This window comes from Nycticebus coucang, chromosome 4 (genome assembly GCF_027406575.1).
Source record: "Nycticebus coucang isolate mNycCou1 chromosome 4, mNycCou1.pri, whole genome shotgun sequence".
Lineage (NCBI taxonomy): Eukaryota > Metazoa > Chordata > Mammalia > Primates > Lorisidae > Nycticebus > Nycticebus coucang.
This window is the reverse complement of record NC_069783.1, coordinates 18740798-18763005: the sequence shown is the minus strand read 5'-3', so window position 1 is coordinate 18763005 and position 22208 is coordinate 18740798. Positions and strand designations below refer to the sequence as shown.

The 22208-nt window shown below is 40.6% G+C and overlaps 1 protein-coding gene across 10 annotated transcripts in view; it reads left to right on the top strand.

The window, feature by feature from the left end:
• The first annotated feature begins 2493 nt into the window (after positions 1-2493).
• PUM2 (pumilio RNA binding family member 2) overlaps positions 2494-22208 on the top strand; it is a 100454-nt gene continuing 80739 nt past the window's right edge. For 5 of the 10 annotated variants that reach the window (XM_053587495.1, XM_053587498.1, XM_053587497.1 and 2 more), the window contains exon 1: positions 2760-2870. The gene's annotated coding sequence lies outside the window, so the exon portion shown is untranslated. Of the gene's footprint in view, positions 2563-2622; positions 2871-21074; positions 21180-22208 lie in introns of those variants that run through there. The other 5 variants (XM_053587491.1, XM_053587490.1, XM_053587489.1 and 2 more) reach the window with 5 other exon arrangements.

Genomic DNA, 22208 nt, shown 5'->3' with positions numbered 1-22208 from the left:
ACAGATAATACCTCGTAGGCAGGGCAGGCTATGTAATTTTTGGAGCTCAGTGCAAAACGAAAATGAGCGATGCCTTTTCCAAAAACCACGAAGACTTTCTCTGGTAACAACAGCATTAAACCAATTGTAGATTCCTTCTAAGCTCGAGGCATTGTGCAACTGCACAGGCTACACGGCCATGAAGCTGGCCTGGCTTATGGAGGTGTGGAAAATGCTTTGGTGTTGCACACTGTAAGCACAAATAAATAACTTCAGTATATACAAGGCTTTTAGTTATGACTATTGCTTGTGATAGGAACTCACTTCATCTAGCTTAAGTAAAACAACACATCTTCATTATAAAGATACAGGCATGTGTCTCAGACTCCAAGAGGAGAAGGTGGAAGACCAACATTGTCTGGACTCCCTTTTTCTTCTCAACTCCATGCTTATCTATGGGTTCCTTGTTTACAAGGGTAGGACAAGTCAGCCCAAGAGATTCCCAGGAAGAGTTTGGGGTTTCACAGTCCCAGTTCCATATACTCAGGGAGAACCACTGATAGGTTTATCTATTTTCACCTGGACTAAGCAACTGTACATAAAGACTATTCCACTGCTATCAGCACATTGGAGAAGGAAGGAGACGGTAGGCAAAATGTCTGCCTTCCAGCATCTCCAATTCCTACTTGATCAAGGAACATTTCTTAAAGAAACATCTGTTAACACTGACAGCACACTTGGGAAATGCCATTGTGGGTGACAGGAAGCAATGAGATGGTTGAAGCAGAAGCTTGAGTGCCAGGACTTGGATTTCCATTTTAGTTGGCAGCCAGAATTGATGGGAAGGAGACTGGCGATATGAAGGCTGATTAAGAGCTAGTTACCAGGGCGGCGCCTGTGGCTCAAGGAGTAGGGCGCCGGTCCCGTATACCGGAGATGGCAGGCTCGTACCCAGCCCCGGCCAAAAACCACAAAAAAAAAAAAAAAAAAAAAAAAAAGAGCTAGTTACCAAAATCCACATCTTGGAAACAAAGCAGGTACTAGCGAGGAGGCAGTGGAAGAGACTGTCTCCAGAAATACGAAGTAAAAAAATCTGCAAGGTTTGGTAAATGATTTATATTGGGAGTAGCATTTCACAGGAGTGCTCTTTCAGTGTTGATGTCTCTTTAAGAAATGTCCCACAATCAAGAATAGGTGACAAAGGAGGGAGACTTTTTGCCTGCCTTCATTAAGCTGATTAGCAGCAGGAGTCTTAATATTACAGTTGCTAAGTCTGAAAGATAATAGATAAGCCTACCCCAAGCCCTCCCTCATCATATGGAATTGAGACTAAGAGACTTCAGTCCCCCTGGAACATCTCTTTGAGGAATGAATAGGTGGTGGCATCGCCAACTGCCGGACAGTGCGGGAGTAGGGGTGGGGTCTGCAACACGCTTGGCAAGAGAAATCATATTCAAGAGGAAATAATTTAGATGCCTGAAATTTAAGCCTGAGTTAAAGGCCTGAGATAAGATTTCGATGTCAGACATTTTTTAGTAATTATTAAAAGCCTAAGAGCTAATGCGTTCAGCAGGCACTGGGGGACATAGTGGAACAAAACACACAAGGTCGCTCTCTTGGGGAGCTTAAAGTCTCTCAATGAAGTAATTAAAAAGCCCTGAATGTTAACAAAGTACAGAATATCAGGAGAGCCAAGAACTGTGCAAATGATCAAGAACAAGTCGGACTTGGCGCCGGTGCTCTTCCACGTTACAGCTGTGTGGCAGGGAGCCACTTGGGTCAGAATTCTGGAATCACCACCTCTCTGCGGAGATGCCGGGCCAGGAGAGTGGCTGCGGTTCCGCAGGGCAGGTTTGGAGTCTCCAAGTAGCCCGAGAACTGAGAAGGGGAGAGCGCTCAGCACGTGAGAAAAAACAGCCGGCAGTGAGAACCGCTGGCCCAGCAGGAGACCGACGGGAGTTTCCTTTGTGTTCTCCCGGGCCAAGCACTGGGGCCGACAATGAGCTCGCAGACAGCTCCGTTTGCCCAGGGAACGACTACTAGGAAAGTGACTGTCCACGTGCGGGAAGCAAGTTCCCTCCCCCAAAAGCATCTTCATCGCCTTGTGTGTGTGTGTGTGTGTGTGTGTGTGTGTGTGTGGGGAGGGTGAAAGCAAAAGGCCTGAATACGCCCGGTCCCGTGGGTGTCCACACCCCGGAAGCGAAATGCAGGGAGTACCCCTCGGCAGCGCCAGTGAGACCCGCATAGGCAGCTGGGGGAGAACAATGAGCTACCCGCGAGGAAGCGGAGGGTGAGCGCATTCGGAAGCCGATGCCCCACGCGGGCAGACAGCGGAACACAGAGTTCGGGAACACTACGCCTGCGCAGTCCGAGCCGGGGTGGGAGGGGCGCGCTCCCGCCGGACACCGTGGCCCAGCCCAGGAAAGGAGCTCGAGCCCGCAAGGTGAGGGTGGAGGAGGGCACGCGAGAGAGACGGCCTAACACGTGAGAGTGCAGAAAGCGTGCGCACGCGCAGGGTCCCGGCCGGCCCGCGCCTGGAGCGCGGGAGAAGGGACGCAAGCCACTGAGAGAAGCCGCGCCTCGGTGAGTGCTCACCCCCCTCCTCTTTCTCCCGGAGTGCATTGCGCGCGCCTGATGGGCGGGGGGAGGGGAGGTGGCGGTGGCAGCCATGTTGTTGTGAGTCTCTGTGTCTCACCCTCGATACTTCGGAGGTTCGGAGGAGGAGTGGGAGGAGGAGAAGGAGGAGGTGGGGTGGGGGGGAGGGAGGTAGGTGGAGAAAGAAGACATTGCCGCCACCGAAGGCGGAAGAGGGGGAGGACGGCCACGAGCGACGCCGCCGTGTGCCCAACGGTCGGTGTCCCCGGCTGAGGCAGCGCGGCCGCAGCAGCCCCGTAAGTCAGCCCGCGCTCGTTTCGTTTCCAGTCCTTTTGGAGCCGCAGAGGCTGCCTGCCCGAGCTTTGTGCGGCGGCCTCGTCGGGAGCAGACCAGGCCCGCGGGGTGCCCGGGCGAACTGCGGCCTGGGGCCCGCTCGCACAATGCAGGGGGAGGGGTGCCGGAAGGGGGTGTGCGCCGCGCGGGGGAGGGGGCGCCGCGCGCTCCATTTCCCGCTTCCTTCCCTCCCCTGCGCCCCACCGCGCGGGCCTAGGGCACCGACCCGGATCTCCCTGGGTTTCAGCGTGCTTGAGACTGGGGACCGAGCTGTGCTTCCACCCCAGCTCTCTTGGGTTCGGAGAGTGGTGAAGAGGCTGGGTGGATCCAGAGAAGCGTTCGAGTTTCGAGTTGGAAGTGGGTGAAGAGGAAGGAGTGGGCTTATGAAAAAAGGTGTGGGGCTTCTCCAGGTCCCGAGTGTGTCCGCGAAAAGTTCGTGATAGATGCGGGCACGAAAGAAACAATGACTTGGGGTTCGACTTGTTTAGGTGCCACTGGTAAGGAATGTGTGTTACAGATTTCAGTGCTCAAATGTGTGAATTTAAAACCAAGGACAACACCAAGGACAAGATTAGCGGCTTCTAGTATTTTAGGAATATTTCGTATCTGAACTGGGTCAGATTTTGGGGAAATATTTAAGATTTTATGCCCAAACACGTGTGTAAAAGTTAGCATTACTTCTGAGCACATAGCTAGAGAAGACCTACTTTTCTTAGGTTTTAGTTCTAACACGTATTTAAACTTTTTGGGGGAGGAATATATATATTGTCAACATATCATGCAATAAGACATCATGTCAGAAGTTACTATTTCGAGATTTTTACTTGTTAAGAAAACTGGTGGCAGAGTTTTTGGTGAAGGTTTTTACGGGAACCTTTAGAACAATGATTTAAAACCCTGCAGAGAATGTATCTGAAGTACTGGACGTCAAGAAAACAGTTCTAATAAAGGAAGTTACCAAAGGATTTTAAAAGCTTGTTTGAAGTTGAGGGTCTTGTTTAATATGTGACTTCACCATGTGACTTGGAATATTGGAAGATGATTTAAGAAATTCTGTGCCTGTAATCCCAGCTACTTGGGAGGCTGAGGCAAGAGTCGCTTGAGCCCAGGAGTTGGAGGTTGCTGTGATGCGACGGCGCTCTACCCAGGGCGACAGCTTGAGGCCCTGTCTCAAAAAAAAAGAAATTCTGACTAGGAGTCCTGTTAAAAATACAAGGATGGATATTTTTAATTGGTTGTTTCTCTTTCTGCTTTTTAATTCATATGCAATCATAAATGATGTTATTTCCCTGTTGCAAGAATGTCTTTAAAATTCCAATTGTTGGTGAAATTGCACTGTGTACAGTTGTCTCTTGATGTCCTCCAGGGCAGATTGTATGCAGAAACGGTTTACACTAATTTAAAATTAAAGCTGCATTTCAGAAACCTGGTTCTTAGGCTTTAATTTCAGGTTATTTTTGAATATAAGTTTTTTACTCTGCACGAGTGTAGCTATTATTATCTTCTAGTTGGACTTGGTGTTAGCAGATGTGAGCATCTTCAAACAGTCTAGGTAAACTGCATAATTTTAGTACATGGGTTTCTTAATTTATCTGAGTTCAAAGTTCTCTTAGGCTTTTCAGTATTTCAACTTTTTAAAAAGCCCAAATAACTGACATTTAAATTGCTCTTACAAGGCTGTCACTTTACTAGGCCACATTTTCTTAGGCAGTACAAGTACTGTATATAAAATGCCAGGTAGTATTATGCAGAATTTTAACACAGATAGTAATGTTTGAATTTTTTTCTCTTAAGCCTTCCATACTTCTAAATCCTGCTGGTGTTGAAAGATAATTTGTCTTTCTGATTAGGCACTTACCCTAGTTAACAGAGGTAATTATGGCCAAAGATTTGGGCCAGGTGTGAGATCCAGAGCCAGTTTTCTCAGTAACTAAGCTGCCTCCTTATTATAGTTAGACTCTTGTCTCCTGAAAAGTTCTAAATACTTTCTAATTTAAAGACCTTGCTGGGTTTGTAAGATGTGAAAATATTCTGGCACCCCTCCCCCTAGCACCTTTTTAAAGCTTATGGACATTGGGAATATCTGAACATTTGAATCTCAGATGGCTTTGTCTGACTTGAATTCACAGCTTGAGGCTATTTTACTAAAATACTGCTCTGATAAAAATACTACTCTGATAGCTGGGTAAATTGGCTCATGACCTACCAAATTTCTGTTTTTAAAAAGGCATTAAAATATAGTCTGACTTGCTTCTATTGTCCTATCACCTCAGATGAATTTTTAAGAGGAAACTGATCAAATATAGCTGAGCTCTTTCCTTTCTCTCTGGGAATCTTCCCCCTGCAGAAGGCACGTAATTTGTTGTTTCTTCATGAGACTATCAGGGATAGACTGCCTGTTTATCGAGGAAGACAGAAGTCCAGTGCTTGGTGTGACTGGGTTAGGATAATGATGGAGTGTAGTGCTGGGAGGCCACTTGGCCTAAGTCTAAATTGTGATTGTAGCTTTAGCTATAGTAAAGGAGATAGATTTATTTATTTATTTTTTTGAGACAGAGTCTCAAGCTGTCACCCTGGGTAGAGTGCTATGGCATCACACCTCACAGCAACCTTCAACTATTGGGCTTAAACGACTCTCCTGCCTTAGCCTCCCAAGTAGCTGGGACTACAGGTGCGGCCACAACACCTGGCTATTTTTTTGTTGCAGTTGTTTTAGCTGGCCCAAGCTGGGTTCAAACCCATCAACCTTGGTGTATGTGGCCCATGCCCTACCCACTGAGCTACGGGTGCCTCCATAGATACTTCGATTACCATCATTCGAACTCCTAATTGTCTCACTCGGTTTTGAATTTTGGTGTGGTGGGAAAAGGTTTCCTCAAACCCTATCATTTAAAAGTTAATATTCTAATTTTTACATTTGGCAATGTACTCAGAAAACATTTCATTTAAAATTTATTGCTTTTGTAAGTTGAAAAGGTGGATTTACAGAGAAATATTTTCAAGCTTTTGCAGTGAATGAAAAGCTGTAGAACTATATAGGTAGATGTATAACTTTTTCTTCTCAGGAGGTTCAGTAGCAGTATGTTTAGAGACAAGTTAATGTTTTTTCCTTAGTGACTTTTTCTTCCAGTAACTCAAAAGATCCATTTTTATAAATAAATTTAAAACTTGCCTAATTATGGGCGGCGCCTGTGGCTCAAGGAGTAGGGCGCTGGTCCCATATGCCGGAGGTGGCGGGTTCAAACCCAGCCCCGGCCAAAAATCACAAAAAAAAAACAAAAAAAAAAAACTTGCCTAATTAAATATCACCTTCCAGAGGTTTGTTTTAATTCTTAATAAAATTGGAAATTTTTTTTGTCTTTCGCTGATTTTTTTTTTTTTGAGATAGAACAAAAGTCTTACTTTGTTGCCCTTGGTAGGATGCCCTGGCTCACAGCAGCATCAAACTCTTGGGCTCAAGCAGTCCTCTTCCTCAGCCTCCCAAGTAGCTGGACTATACGTACCAGCCACAACACCCAGCTGTTTTTAGAGTTCTTGCTCAGGCTGGTCTTGAACTCCTGAACTCAAGCAATCCACCAGCCTCGGCCTTCCAGAGTGTTAGGATTATAGGCATGAGCCACTGAGTCCAGCCTCTTCTCTTTCTTTCTTTTTTTAATTGAAATGTTTGGCCCTTTTATATCTTTTAAAGTGCTTTAAAGTATTAGAAAAATTTATTATTTAAGCATGTTTGTAAAAGCCTAATTTCTATAGTATGGTCCATTCTGCAAATTTAACTACTGTAATCTCATCCATTTTCAGGCTACATATTGCTCGTTTTCACTTCACTTACTCTTAGCTATCCTCTTGTGAGGGGATAAAAGATTTTATAGGAGAGTACTGGGAAACATCCAAATGTGCACATTTCGTGTGCTTATCACTGTAGCTACCAAGTACAAAAAGGGGAAGTCATATGAAATCTGAAAGGAAAAGGGAGAAAGGGGGGCTGGTTGAAGTGTCAGAATGTTTTGATCCACTGCAAATTGGCAGGGAAAAGAGACAGTGATCACCTACTTGGAGCAAAATATATCCGTGTATCCTTGGACCACATCTCCACTTCTACCCCCTATTTTGTTTTCCTGGAAGAAGTTTATTCAATTGGCTATAAAATGACACTACAAAACCATCTAGTTAACACTGCCTAGGAGAACATAACCTGCAACTGCCTGCCAAGTTGCTATGTAGTGGATTATTTACATTATTTTAGTCCCGAAAAAAGACACCACTAAGTGCGTCTGGCACCTGGTTTTAGGATAGCTTCTATTTGGTTTCTGCTGCAGTATACGTGTCAGGAATAGCCAGCAAGTTATAGATGTCAAAGTGGTGAGCTCTGATTTTAGGCACTGTTTATAAAAGACAGTAAAGGTATCAATAGGAGAAAGTCTTAAATAAGGTGCAGTTGATCTTACTGAGACATTAAAAAATGTAAATGAGTGGTAGAGGTAGGGTGACTATGACTGTAAATCTTTATCAAACTATAGTCAGATGAGGCAAATTTTAGATCCAGAAACATATGGGCTGTATTGTATTATTTTGTTAATGCCAAAAACGTATATATACAGATAGGAGTTACTTGCATTTTCCATTTTGATGACCAGGTAATTTTTTGAACTAGTTTATCAAGAACATCTTGATGGTATTTTATCAATTTTAGCATGGTTAAATGCAAAACATTGTTTTCTATGTTAAAACTTGAATCTTTAAAACCAACTGAACATAACTTTGAAGAGGGGTTATTAGCTCCAGGTTTGGTCTACAGTTGTGTGTGTTTTGTTTTGCTTAAGACAGTCTCTGTTGCCCCAGGCTAGAGTGCCCTGGCCTCAGCCTAGCTCGCAGCAACCTCAGACTCTTGGGTTCAAGGGATCCTCCTTTCTTAGGCTCCCAGTAGCTGGGGCTACAGGTGCCTGTCACAACACCTGGCTGTTTTTTCTCTTTTTCGTGGAGTTCCACTCTGAACTCCAGAGATCCTCTTGCCTCAGCCTCCCAGAGTGCTCAGACTACCTGTATGAGCTGCCATGTCTGCTACAATTGATTTCTTAGGCTACCTTTTCTTTGAAGTGTAATTTATTACTTTGATCTAGTGGGAGAACTTGAGTGCCTTCATTTAATCTCCAAAATATGTGGATTATATACTAGCAAAAATGGAAGTACTCTAGGCTCTTGCTAAAAGTAATTTGTCAGTTCCTTATTAGAATTCTGGTTAAGAAAATACTCACGTAGTATGGACATTTAGCCCATTTGTAGTCTTGAGTATTCCAAGACTTGTATCTTTTCATCAAGGTAGACTACCAGAAACCTGGACCCATTTGCGGTTGGAGGCCGGTCATGTGCCAGACTATCAGATGTTGGTGATAATGTTGTCCTTGTCCTTGAATTTATCATAAAGTGGAGAGAAAGAGGATTAAACTTGTGATTAAAGTGCAGTATACCAATTGCCACTGACAGGTAGGTAGAGGCTGCAGGGTCAGGAAAAGCTTTCCACAAGGAGTAAAGCTGAGTCTTAAAAGATTTAGGGAAGTTAATTTAGTCAAGAGATGGCTGAAATGGCATTCAGCCCACCGGGATTGGTGTCTGTAGTGACCCTGAGCGGGAGAATGGCAGAGATTAAAGTATCAGTTCCAAAGCAAACCAGGTACAATGACCCATGATACTCAGGAGGCTGAGATGGGAGGATTGGTTGAGCCCAGGAGTGGGAGGCTGCAGTGAGCTCTGATTGGATCACTGCACTAGCCTGGGAGACAGGGAGACTTCAAAACGTTAAAAAAAAAAAAAAAAAGTGTAGGCATAAGGAGGATTGGCAAAAAAGAACAGGTGGATAGGAGCCCATCAGATTGAAGGGCTGTATCTAATATAGACAGGGTTATAATTTAGGATTTAGACTTGTCCTAGAATCCTTAATAATTTGGAATTGGCTTTTCCAAGATTATGCTGGGAGTTTGGTAGATGGCTTTTCCTGAAGAACTGACATTGAAAGCTTGCATCTATTATGGGGATGTAAAAGATACTTTTTGTTACAACTCTGTCCCCTCTATAATATCTCACATAAAAAGTTTCTTTTAAAGCTTTGCTAGGAACAAGGTTAACCTCCAAGGAATTGGTATGATTTATCTGTGGATAATGAGAAATGTATATAACCTGTGTTTTTTCTCCCTTTTGTCTTTCTTTGAATCACCAGAAGTTAGTAAGTGAACCTTAAAGTTTATTTACTATTTTTGTCATTTACTGCTTGATTTGCTATTTTCCTAAATTTATTTTATTTATTTAGAGACAGAATCTCATTTTGTCCCCCTCTGTAGAGTGGTCATACCTCACAACAACCACAAACTCTTAGGCTCAAGCGATTCTCTTGCCTCAGCTTCCCGAGTAGCTGAGACTACAGGTGGCCAGCTATTTTTAGAGACCAGGCTGGTCTTGAACCATGAGCCTAAATTTAATTTTTATTTTGTGTATTTCCTGTAAGATAGACTGCCTTCTTCCAAGTATTTTTTTAAAAGAATACAGAGTAAATTATATTTAAATTATAATTGAGTATCTTTTTCTGCCACAGACCCTTTTTTAAAATACAATATAATACCTAATTCTTGAAAATAATACAGATTTGATTTTTCTTTTCAGACATTGCAGTCTAGATGTTGGAGGAGGTGTTTTCTAAGCAATACCTTGCTTTTTAAAAAACTTAAATATTTTACACAATTTGGTTATCTCACTTAAAGTTTTGGGAAACAAATGACCACCAGTTGAAGGTTTATTTTTATTATTATTATTAAATCATAGCCGTGTACATTAGTGCAATCATGGGGTACTATGCGCTGGTTTTATATACAATTTGAACTATTTTATCACACTGGTTAACATAGCCTTCCTGACATTTTCTTAGTTATTGTGTTAATACATTTATATTCTACATTTAGTAAGTTTCACATGTACCCTTGTAAGATGCACCATAGGTGTGGGTCTCCCCCACGGCCACCTCAGAAGCTGAGAACATCCCAGAAGTAAGGGTCCCCGACCTAGGTGAATGGTGGCTCCCACAGGACAATTGCAGCCCCCCAACCTTGTAGCAACAGCAATACTAGGAACCCTGCGGCCAGGCCTGGTGCCATGAGCGGGGCTCATAGTGCCTCTGGCCCATGGGCCTCTTCCCCTGTCCTCAGTTTTCCACTTTTGGGTTTTTTTATTGTTATTAAACTGATGGGACATTTTGTGTTTTTATATTGACTGTGGCATGGGCCCTTTAATAAAAGCTAGGATATGCCTTTGGTGAAGCTAATTAAAAAAAAAAAATTGAAGGCTTATTCTTGAATACTTGTGTAATTAAATTTTTTTTTAAATCATAATTTATTATACTTATCACCTGAAATAATATTTTTAATCAAAAGATTTGTACAATTTGTATTTTTTCTCAGACTATTCCTAAGTCATCGAAATGCTTTTAACCATCATAAGTGTTATTTAAGTTGTCTTGGAAATGACTTAGAAACACTACTTCTTAAAATGTCTTTTTTGGGCGTTAACATTTACTGAAAAAACAGTCATGGCAATACTGGGTTAAAGTTAAGCTATATTGTAGAACTTTACTATGTTAATGACTAGGTTGAGCAGTGTGTTTCAGTTTGCAGAAGAGCATGTGGGTGCTGTAGAGCAACTCTTATAAGTGTATTGGACAAGGAACTTCAAAGAACACTGAGTTGATGAATAAGGAGCATATTTGGAAAATCTTAGTCTGAAGAAAGAATTCGTTTAAAACTGCATTAAAGTCTGCTTAAAATCATTTTTGTCTCAAGACCATGAGTTCAGATGACTCCTTTTAGTTGCCTGTTACAACTTAACTTTTCTAAAGTTGTTTTCCTTTAGTGCTGTATTCCAATGGATACAGTGTAACAATTGAAAAATACTAAAATACCCATTTAAGAGAAGTTTTCATTAATGAACTAAGTAAAAATAGCACAGGATCTCTTGTACTCTGTGATAGTTTCCTAACTATAATGCAGTTAAGCTGTATTTATATGCATATAAGACCTTAAAAAAAAAAAAAAGGTTTATCTTGGTAACTTCAGTAAGCCTTTTAACACAGAGATATACAAAGATAAAGGCAACAGTGCCGCCTCCTTTACCAGTGTTACGGTATTTGTTTTTTCATCCTTCACGCAAATATACAGAGTACCAAAGAAATGGATACATGTTTTAACAAAGGAAAACATTGTATTAGAATTGTAATGCTCAATATATACTGTAAACATTTGTTATCTAGTATCTCTTATAATTGCAGAAATCAAGTGTGACTTGAGTATTACAGTTTTAATACAATTTTTTCTTAAAATGCAGATGTTTTTTGGCACCCTCTGTATATAGTCATATTACCTCCTTTTTTTTCTTTTAAGCCAAAATAAGATCATATGCTATATGTTAGGCAACTTTGGTATTCGTATCATGGATGTTTTACTATAATTTGTACATATAACTTTGATTCCCCCCCCCCCAGTTTTTTTTTTGGCCAAGGCTGGGTTTGAACCCACCACCTCCAGTATATGGGGTGGGCACTGTACTCCTGGAGCCACAGGCGCAGCCCCATAACTTTGGTTTTTAATAACATGATTTTTAATGCATGACTTATATTAAAATTTATTGAGTTTAGGTTATTCAGTTTCTAATTTTGAACCACTGTAAGCAGTGCTACAGTAAATATTCTTATTTGTTAATTCTTTTGTGCTAGTGCTGTTGTTTGTGTAGATTAAGTTCCCAGAAAAACTTCTGAGTTAAAGCATTTTATATTGATTTTTAAACAACAAAAAAATAATTTCACTCATGGTGGGTCACTCGTACGTACTCTAGAAAGCCCTTATGTTTCAATTTCATATTTTACCTCACTTAATCTTTGCAATAATTTTCTAAGGGAGGTGTTCTTATTCCCATTTGCAAATGGAGAAGTGGGATGAGTGAATGTAAGTGATCTGAGTTCCTTCACTTAGTGACAACCTGGAGCTCTATTATAGATCTTTTGATTCTGGTTTCTGTTATACCATGATGAATTATACAGACATTTTGTCTTAGTTGGAAAACCTAACCCCTAAGGCAGTGGTTCTCAACCTTCTAATCTGCAGCCCTTTAATACAGTTCCTGTGGGTCACTGCTCTAAGGTGTTTGTGGTATGTTCTTTAGCCTAGATAGTAGTGTAACTTTAAAAGAAAAAAAACACCCTAATAATAATACCTAGGGCAGCACCTGTGGCTCAGTGAGTAGGGCGCTGGCCCCATATGCTGAGGGTGGCGGGTTCGAACCCGACCCCGGCCAAACTGCAACAAAAAATAGCTGGGTGTTGTGGCGGGCACCTTTAGTCCCAACTACTCGGGAGGCTGAGGCAAGAGAATCGCCTAAGCCCAAGAGCTGTAGGTTGCTATGAGCTGTGATGCCACGGCACTCTACTGAGGGCAACAAAATGAGACTCTGTCGCTAAAAAAAAAAAAAAAAATCAATACCTGTTTCCTCACCCAGACTAATTGAAGCCAACCTTGGGTCTGTGGAGTCTGAGTATCTGAGATTTTGATCCACCTACCTAGATTCTGATGTGCTATGAGGATTTGAGAACCAGTGATCTTATAATTGGGTACATGATGGGTACATGAAGAGTTTCCTTGTATATTTCATCTTACAGGAATCAATTTACAGGTGCTCATTATAGATAGTAAGAGAGGTATATGTCTGATCCAACCCAAATCTTACTGTAGTATGTTTTTCCTGTAGGCAATTAAACTTGTGGCTTAACTGGCTTTCTTTTGTGATTATGCCTGTCTTACGTACATCTTTTTTGAGGTGAAACATAGCATTACAACTGCAGAATTGGAGTAATAACAAAATCCACTTCCTTCCCCAGGGGCTAGCTCTCTCACCCAGGTGGAGTTGTAGTGGTGTAATCATAGCTAACTGTAACCTGGAACTCCTGGCCTCAAGGGCTCCTGCTTCAGCCTCCCTAAGTGCTGGATTTGAAGTCCTGAGACAGCGCACCTGGCCTGGTAAACTTTTTTGAGACAGAGTCACAAGCTGTCGCCCTGGGTAGAGTGCTGTGGCGTCACAGCTCACAACCTCCAACTACTGGGCTCAAGTGATTCTCTTGCCTCAGCCTCCCAAGTAGCTGGGACTACAAGCACCCACCACAACGCCCAGCTATTTTTTGGTTGTAGTTGTCATTGTTTGGTGGGCCCAGGCTGGATTCGAACCCACCAGCTCTGGTGTATGTGGCTGGTGCCCTAGCCACTGAGCTACAGGTGCTGAGCTGTGACAAAGTTTTTAAACCAGTTCTCATCTTCCTTCCCTAACTTATTGCCAAAGAATATATCACAAAACAAAAATACTGACATAACTTTGAAAGCTATAAATAAAAATATATACACTTATCACAGGATACTGTAAAATATGTATGATTTTGTTGGCCCCCCGCCCCCCCCCTTTTTTTTTCAGTTTTGGGCAGCTGGGCTTGAACGTTCCACCCCCCGGGCACCCTACTCCTTGAGCCACAGGCGCTGCCCAGTTGGCTCTTTTTTATGTTGATTAATTTATTAAAAGAGTAGGGTAGAACTAAATTAGATGAAATGGAATGTGTGCCTACTTACCATATAAATGTTATTCCTTTAAATCAGAGAATATTTAGTTCTACAAATGGGTCTCTCTGCTGCCCAGACTGAAGTATGATGGCATGATTGTAGCTCACTACAACCTTGAGGTCCTGGGCTCAGATATACCCTTCGCCCCTCGCCTCCTGAGTTACTGGGACTACAGGCATGTTCCAACATGCCCAACTACTTTTTTTATTTTTTGTATAGGCAGGGGTCTCATGGTGTTGCCTACGCTGGTCTCAAACTCCGGCCTTGAGCAATCCTCTTGCCTTAGCTTTCAAAGGGCTGGGATTATAAGTGTGAGCCACCATGCCTGGCTGGTTTTACTTTTTTAAAACCCAACGTGTCATGAGGGTACAGCTAAAGACATTTAACATAGTAGGTATTGAGTGTACATGTAAAGTTTTTTGTATCGACTCTTACACCTGTTGGAACCTTACAAATAAGACTAAAGTGAGGATATTTTTGTTATAAGTCATGCTCAGTTTACTGAAAAGATGTTTTTCTGTAATTTACAAGCCATTATACCTAGTCTGTTTATATATATTTTAGTCTTGCTCACACTTTACTTAAACATACATATTCCTTTGATATAAGCTATAGAAACCATTTATTTTAGTGCTTAGATGTGGCATGTTATTAACTCAAATTCATTAAATATTGAGTTTTACCATATATGAGGTCATTATTTCTAAGTTAACACGACTATAAGAATTACGTAAATGTATTTATTGATTTTTATCATGTATATATTTTAAATATTTTTTAAAATACAAGTAGCATGAGGGAAATATTCTAGGAGTAAACTATAAAATTAATATACAAATGATATGTATCCCTTTCCTAATGTGACTACTATTAATGGTTTAACTGTAACTCTTTGTGATTATTTCCCATGTGCCACATGTATGGGGTTGCCAAAAATGCATACACATTTTAAGTGATATTATCTATGTCTTTTCACAGTTGAGTTGAATTACAGTAGCAACATGTAGTAAGATGTTTGTTCAAAAGATGGTGTTAATCAAATGAATGCTCATGCCACCATGCGGCAGGCAGGATAGTCAAAATGGCAGAAGCACAGTTATCTTTGGAGGAGCATAAAATTATTTTGAAGTGATATTTGAAATTCGAGAACATGGAAGTATAACCACAGAGGAGGTGCAGGTATGCCTTCAACATGGCTAACAATTGCACTCATTTGTGATAATTTTGAGATGCATGGTACTGTGTGTGATGGACACAAAGGGAGATCCAGGACACCTCGGACAGCAACAGGTCCTGCTGCTTTTGTTATGGTGTTGGAACACTTCACTTGCTCACCATGAAAGTTTACCAAACAGTGTGCATGTGTGATAGGAGTTTGCAGAACAAGCATGTGACACATTCTTAAAATAGCTGAATGGAAAATTTTTATCCCAAGAGTATTACATGCACTGAGATGTGCGAGCTTACCTTGATGAGAACTTGCTGGGATAATGGATAGGGTGAAGAGGTGTAGTTCAGTTTTTAGTTCTTCTGACTTAACACCCCTTAACTTCTTCCTCTGGGGAATCTTAAAGGATGTGGTGCTACACTGCCGATCTCTGTTGCTTCAAGCTAGCTCATGCAATCTCAAGACTCCTGGATTCAAGTGATCCTCTGCTTCGATTTTCCAAGTAGCTGGGACTACAGGCGCCTACCACAAAACCTGGCTAATTTTTCTATTTTTAGTAGAGACAGAGCCTTGCTCTTGATCAGGCTGGTCTTGAGTTCCTGAGCTCAACCAGTACTCCCCCTTCAGCTTCTCTATAAGAGTGCTAGGATTATAGGCATGAGGCATCATGCCTGGCTGAGTATTACAAGTCCTTTCTTGAAATGTGTATGCTTTTTTCTTTTTGGCATTTTCTACATATGCACTTGTATCCTATTTTTACAAAACTGGATGACAGGGCGGCGCCTGTGGCTCAGTGAGTAGGGCGCCGGCCCCATATGCCGAGGGTGGCGGGTTCAAACCCAGCCCCGGCCAAACTGCAACCAAAAAATAGCCGGGCGTTGTGGCAGGCGCCTGTAGTCCCAGCTACTTGGGAGGCTGAGGCAAGAGAATCGCGTAAGCCCAAGAGTTAGAGGTTGCTGTGAGCTGTGTGACGCCATGGCACTCTAGCCGAGGGCGGTACAGTGAGACTCTGTCTCTACAAAAAAAAAAAAAACAAAAAAACAAAAAACTGGATGACAGAAACATGGACTGTTTTTGCTTTCTCTTTTCAATATCCTAGAATATTTTTATTGTATTTTCCTACCTAATTACAGTATCCTTGGTATTCTTTCTTCTGGCTTTTCTCATAACTATTAGCATTTCATGGAACAATGGAATAATCAGAACAGTTGACAAAATTGTGTTACTCTGTTCTCAGTTTTGATTTAGAGAAGTTTTAAAGTCTTATGGGTAAACTATTTTAATACTAAAAATGCCAATTAAATGCCATGAGAATTAAAAGAAAGATGTTTAAGGTAGGTTTTATGGAGAAAGAGGCATTTGTTCTAAACTTTGAGGACTTGTGGGATTGGCACATGAAGAGATAAATTATACAGAACTGTTAAGGAATTTGTAATATAGTGTAATCAAAAGGAAGATTTGTGGAGGGCCAGGTGTCATGGCTCAAGCCTGTAATCCCAGCCCTTTGGGAAAGTGGGAGTGTTGCTTGAGGACAGGAGACTAGCCTGGGTCAGGGAACAAGATCCTGTATGAGTATATATACATATACACACATTAAAAAAAAAATTAGCTGTGTGTGGTGGCATAAGGCTGTAGTTCCAGCTACTCAGGAGGCTGAGGCAGGATTTATTATTGAGCCCAGAAATCCTAGGGTGCAGTGCTATGATTGTGCCACTGTATTCCAGCCTGGGTAATAGATAGACCAAGACTTTGTCTCCAAAAGAAAAAAATGATTGGGGCAAAGAACTTTATATAACTTTTAGAGAGTTGTATAATTAAATTATTAGTTGAGTGATGGCTTATACTTGTTCAGTGTGGGAAAGAGCGTTTAGCTTTTAGAGCCATGATAGTATTGAATTTTTTGCCATTTTAGTAGCTTTGTGTATTAGGGTGGGGAGATTGGCCACAATTTTCTTAATTTGTAAAGTTGGAATATAGTAGCTGGTTTGCCATATTGTTGTATTAGGTATGATCTGCCTATTATATCTCTGGCATAAAAATGGGTGTTCGGTAAATTCTGTTATTCTCTTTGGGAGAAGGTTGTCTCGTTAATCCAAAGTTGTTTTTTTTTTTTACTTAGATGGAAATTAGTTTTTAGGAAATGTTTTCATACGCTAGTTAGAAAGTATGATGGAGGAAGTGATAAGCTAAATTAAGTTTATATAATGAATGGCTTGTGCTATAAATTAGTTAACTTTGAGGAAAGTAGGCCCCTTTAAAATCTGTAGTTTAGAAATGTTTTGTTGGAAAAAAAGTAGGTTTTTGTTGAAATTGTGTACCTGCGCAGTTTAAATACCACCTGCTTCATGTGGCTTCCTGTTGTACTGTTTTATGCTCAATGATAATGTTCATTAAAAACAGTTCAAGGAAGAGGACTGCAAAGAAAACGTCATAAGCAGCTTAAGTTACACTCTCTGTTTTGGCTTACATTTATGTGACTCAACTAGGTTTTTATGTAATTTTGTTGTATTTGTAATTGTTAGAAAAGCTAGCTATAGCCTCCGGGTACAGAGGACTGATTTGGGAAGAAGTGCCAATGGGAAGTTGCATTTAGTTTTTGTGTTGACAAATTTCTTCAGCCCTGGGAAAAAAATATGAGGATGATCCTTGTTTGTTGTCTTTTGATTAAAATGAGCATTTTGTATTTACCTATTATGAAGGCATTTGTAAATTCATAGTTACTATCCAGATACTAGATTTCATGATTTGTATTGACATTTCATAAAACAATTTTTTTTCCATTCAGTAAATATTTAATGTTTAGGTAGCTTAGTTCTGTTGACCCCCAGAGGTTAATTTCTACTATGGCTTTATAATATAATTATAGGATTATGGAACTGTGATGATTTGTGTCGTGTGATAGTGCTTTAATACTATTTATTATAGGTCTAAGTGCTTTTTCTTCCTAATTTATTTTTTACGGTAGGCATATAGTAAGAAATTGGAGCGTATATTTGGGAAAATACAGTATTAATGATATAAATATGGTATTAATGCATTTTCTTGACACTTTACAGAAGCTGTTTATCAATTTTTTTAATTATGTGCTAGTAACTATGAAAACTCACAGAACTCAACCAAGTAGTTATTTAAGGTGCTTTATTTTACCTACATAATTAGTAATAATCTGCCTATAAAAAAAGTTAATGCTAAAATTTAGAATGAGCAAAATTAAGACTGATATCTTTTTTTCTGTGCTAGGAAATAATCAATAACATAACTTCTGAGTACATTTTCTTTAAGTAAACTAGTCAATTCAGTGTTGGACACAGGTCATAATGAAATGTTTTGAGATATACAAAAATCAAGAAATGTAAAATCCGGGCGGCGCCTGTGGCTCAGAGTAGGGTGCCAGCCCCATATGCCAAAGGTGGTGGGTTCACACCCAGCCTTGGCCAAAGAAAAAAAAAGAAAAAAAGAAATGTAAAATCCGCGTGGACGAACAGATAAAGTCCTCCCAGCAACACCAATAAGTAGAGCAACTTCAAACTTGCATGGATGAATAAGAAGGGACGCTGTTTACTGTGTTTCTTGGATGTGAAATAATAGACCATAAACCAATTACCAGCTCTATTGCTTGTTATAAGAGATTGTTTCTTTAAGGTCTAACTATTCAGTGTAAAGTCATTAAGTTCATGTCCAAATTACAACTTTTTCATTGCCACCAGATGATACCAGCATTTGTAGCTGCTACAGAGACTACTAGATGGACATTTGGTAAAAAAGTTTGGAGTCCCACTTAGTGACATGTGGGACCTTCCCCTAAACCCCTTCAGCTTTTTTTTTTTTTTTTTTGTAGAGACAGAGTCTCACTGTACCGCCTTCGGGTAGAGTGCCGTGGCGGCACACGGCTCACAGCAACCTCTAACTCTTGGGCTTACGCGATTCTCTTGCCTCAGCCTCCCGAGCAGCTGGGAACCCCTTCAGCTTTTTATTGCTAATATGGAGAGTTGAACATGTTTATTTCTATCCCATTGTGTCACTCGTTTTCTCTTTCATTCTCTACCTCGTGATTGAAATAACACTCTAAACTGAAAAACCGAGCCTAAGACTTGTTGGGTGAGGGTGTGTGTTTGTTTTAAATTTTTTCCTATAATTACCCTGGTCATTGAAAGATTAATAAAATTATCTTCATTTAGATGGGATCTGAAACCCCCATTAATTTTAAGGGGAAAAAATATGCCTGGGGATACTATAAGTGGAAAAGTTGAAAGCAAAGCCTTTTGTTTAACTTTCAGTGTGCTTTTGTTGGAGAGTGGATTATTTACATTTGAATTTTGTGATGGTAAATCACACTAGAGCAGAGGTCAGCAAATGATAGCCTGTAGGCCAAATCTGGCTCATCGCCTGATTTTGCATGGCCCATTCTGTAGGAATGGTTTTGCATTTTGAATCATTGGGGGGGAAAAGAATAGTATTTTGTGATATAAAAAGCATATGAAGTTTAGGTTTTACTGTTCATAAAATTTTATTAAGATACATCCTTGACCATTCATTTTAGTGTTGTCTTGCAGGTGCTTTTGTGCTGCTCACGCATAGTTGAGTTGTTGCAGCAGAGACTGTAAAACCTTAAATGTTTACTGTCTGGCTGGCCCTTTATAGAAAGTCTGTTGACCCCCTGTACTGTGGGCATGTTTCACTCCCGACAGTAAGAATGAATCCACAGAGCTAAGAAACCTCTTAAAGTTCATCTACTTCTTTAACTTAGGATCTCATTTGTTAGGACCACAGATAAAAACCTGTAAGCAAGCATAAAAGGGTGTCAGTAAAGCTCCTGTACTTTATTCATGAGAAAAATTCTTAGGTCTACTACTGTTTCTTTTTGTTGTTTTAAAATAAAACTTTTCTCTTCCATTCATAAATTTTACACGTTTGTTGTAGAAAGGCAATAAAATTCAGATCAAAAAACATTCGGGCGTTTATAAGCATTTTTTTTTTTTTTTTTGAGACAGAGCCTCAAGCCATTGCCCTGGGTTGAGTGCTGTGGCATCACAGTTCACAGCAACCTCCCAACTACTGGGCTCAAGCGATTCTCCTGCCTCCACCTCCCAAGTAGCTAGGACTACAGGTGCCCGCCACAACGCCCTGCTATTTTTTGGTTGCAGCAGTCATTGTTATTTGGCTGGCTCGGGGTGGATTTGAACCTGTCAGCTCAGGTGTATGTGGTTGGCACCTTAGCTGCGTGAGCCACAGGCACCGAGCCTATAAGCATTTTCTTAAATAAACATTTTTAATAGCTATATAATATTGCATTAAAATAATAAAATGATGTGTTACTACATCCTTTATAGGTAAGAGTTGAACAGTCCTCCTTCTCAGGGTAAATAGACCTTTACAGTAGCTTTCATCCAGTTCATCAGATTGGCTAGTCCTTAGGAGATAAGCCTTCTGAATCACAGATGTTGGTGATTGTTCCACAGTGAGCTGAGTCCTGCCTTAACCCAGTGTGCTCTTCTGTTATTCAGCATTTAAAACTGAACATACTGTTCCTGAATTAGTTACTCAGTCCATTTTAATATAGTGCCCTCAGGAAACTCTGATGGTGGTCTACAAAATGAAACAGTTCTTTTAAATACTCTTGTTTTAAGTTTCACAATTTTGTCTTTCCCCACGTTGACTGCCTTTGTAACCACAGGTCTTAGAGGTACTTTCCTGTTGTCCCTGCATAATTTTTCTCTTAGAGGACAGCCAGTGACCAAAGCTCAGACTCACTGACATCTGAGCTTAGTCTGATTTTTTAATTTCATTTTCACTGTTACAGGTAACAGTAACAAGGGATTGAATATTTCACTATTTTATTAGTCTGCATTTTCCTATGAATCGTGTGAGCCAACTTTCTTTTAAGTTCCTTTGGTAACTTTTACTTTTAGTTACGAAGTGCAGCACAGTTGCTGGCTATACTATGAGTGACCACTTGGCCAACCAGGAATCAAAAATTCCTCATCCTTTTTTCTCCCAAACCACGGTACTGTGAGCAAGGGCTGTACTGGCAAATCCCACTTCTGACACCAAATATAAAACTGTACGAAAACTCAGTTTCTGCTACTATACTCTCATAACACACAACACTTCTGTGACTCCAGTAATTAGTTCTGCAGCCAATTCTCTAGTGGACACCAGTTGGATGTGGTGTAACTCAATTCTCATACTCTCTACCTGGGGAGAGCATCATGTCCCACAGATTGAGGGCTCAGTCCCATGTTACTCCCCCACCAACTTCAGGTGCCAGTTATAAATTGTAGGTTGTTAACTATACTTCTGGCCAGCTATAAATTGGAGGTTCTCATGACTCTCTTCTTGTGTGTTAAATTCATTTGCTTGAACAGCTCACTGAACTCAGGGAAATGCATTGCTTATGTTTGCCCACTTACTATGAGGAATATTACAAAGAAAAAGATGAACAGCCAGATGGAAGAGATGCATAGAACAAGGTATGGGAAAGAGGGCAGGAGTTTCCATGCCCTCTGTGTACCACCTGTCTAGGTACCTCCACAAGTTGGGTTCCCAGAACTCTGTTCTTTTGAGTTTTTATTAAAACTTTGTTGCGTAGGCATTACAATCATTGCCCATTGATGGTCACCTGAACCTTCACTCCCTCACACTTTTCAGAGATGGAGGTGAGGATTGAAAATTCCAACCTTAATCAAAAGATTGATTCCCCTGGCATCCAGCCCTCATCTTGGGTCTTTATAGGGAGTCCCAGGCGATAGCTCATGAGCATACAAAAGAATTAGCACTCCAGAGATTCTAGGAGCTTTAGGAGCTTTTTGTCAGGAAACAAAATAAATATTTTATAATAGCACAGTATTTCAGCCTTTATTCTACAAGGGTATTTTCACCATATACAAAATTCTGTGTTGACATTGTTTTCTCCTTTCAGGGCTTTTAAAGTCTGTTTCTTTATTTCTGTCCCACATTGTTTCTGACTAGCTGTCATTCATGTATCTTGTTGCTCTTTATGTAGTATGTTGTGTTTTTTATGGCCGCCTTCAGGATTTTCTCTATATCTCAGTGTTTTTATTGTGATGTGTATAGGTATGGGATTTTTTCTGGTCTTGCCTGGGGTTTATTGGAAATTTGGCTATGACTAAATTTGGGGAAATTTCTGGCCATTATTCAGATATTTTTTCCACTCTTCTCTAATCTCCAGTTAAATGTAAGTTATACCCTTTGGTACTGTCCCAGTCAAAATTATATAAATTGGGTCATTCTTTTACCTAAGTAAATAAGAATCAAGGGGCCATAGGGGATAAAAAGCACTTGGGACTTGTAAAACCTGCTCTAAAAATTAGTGGTCCAGCTGCTGAAATGGCCTGCTGTAACCACTAAGACCAGTTTTACCTAGCAGCTAAAACAACTTGCTGTGGCTCTTAAGACTGGTTTTACCTACCATGGTCACCAGTCAGCTTACCAGTTTCCAAAAGTTTCTTTGGTGCAAATGAGTTCTTTCAAAATAATAT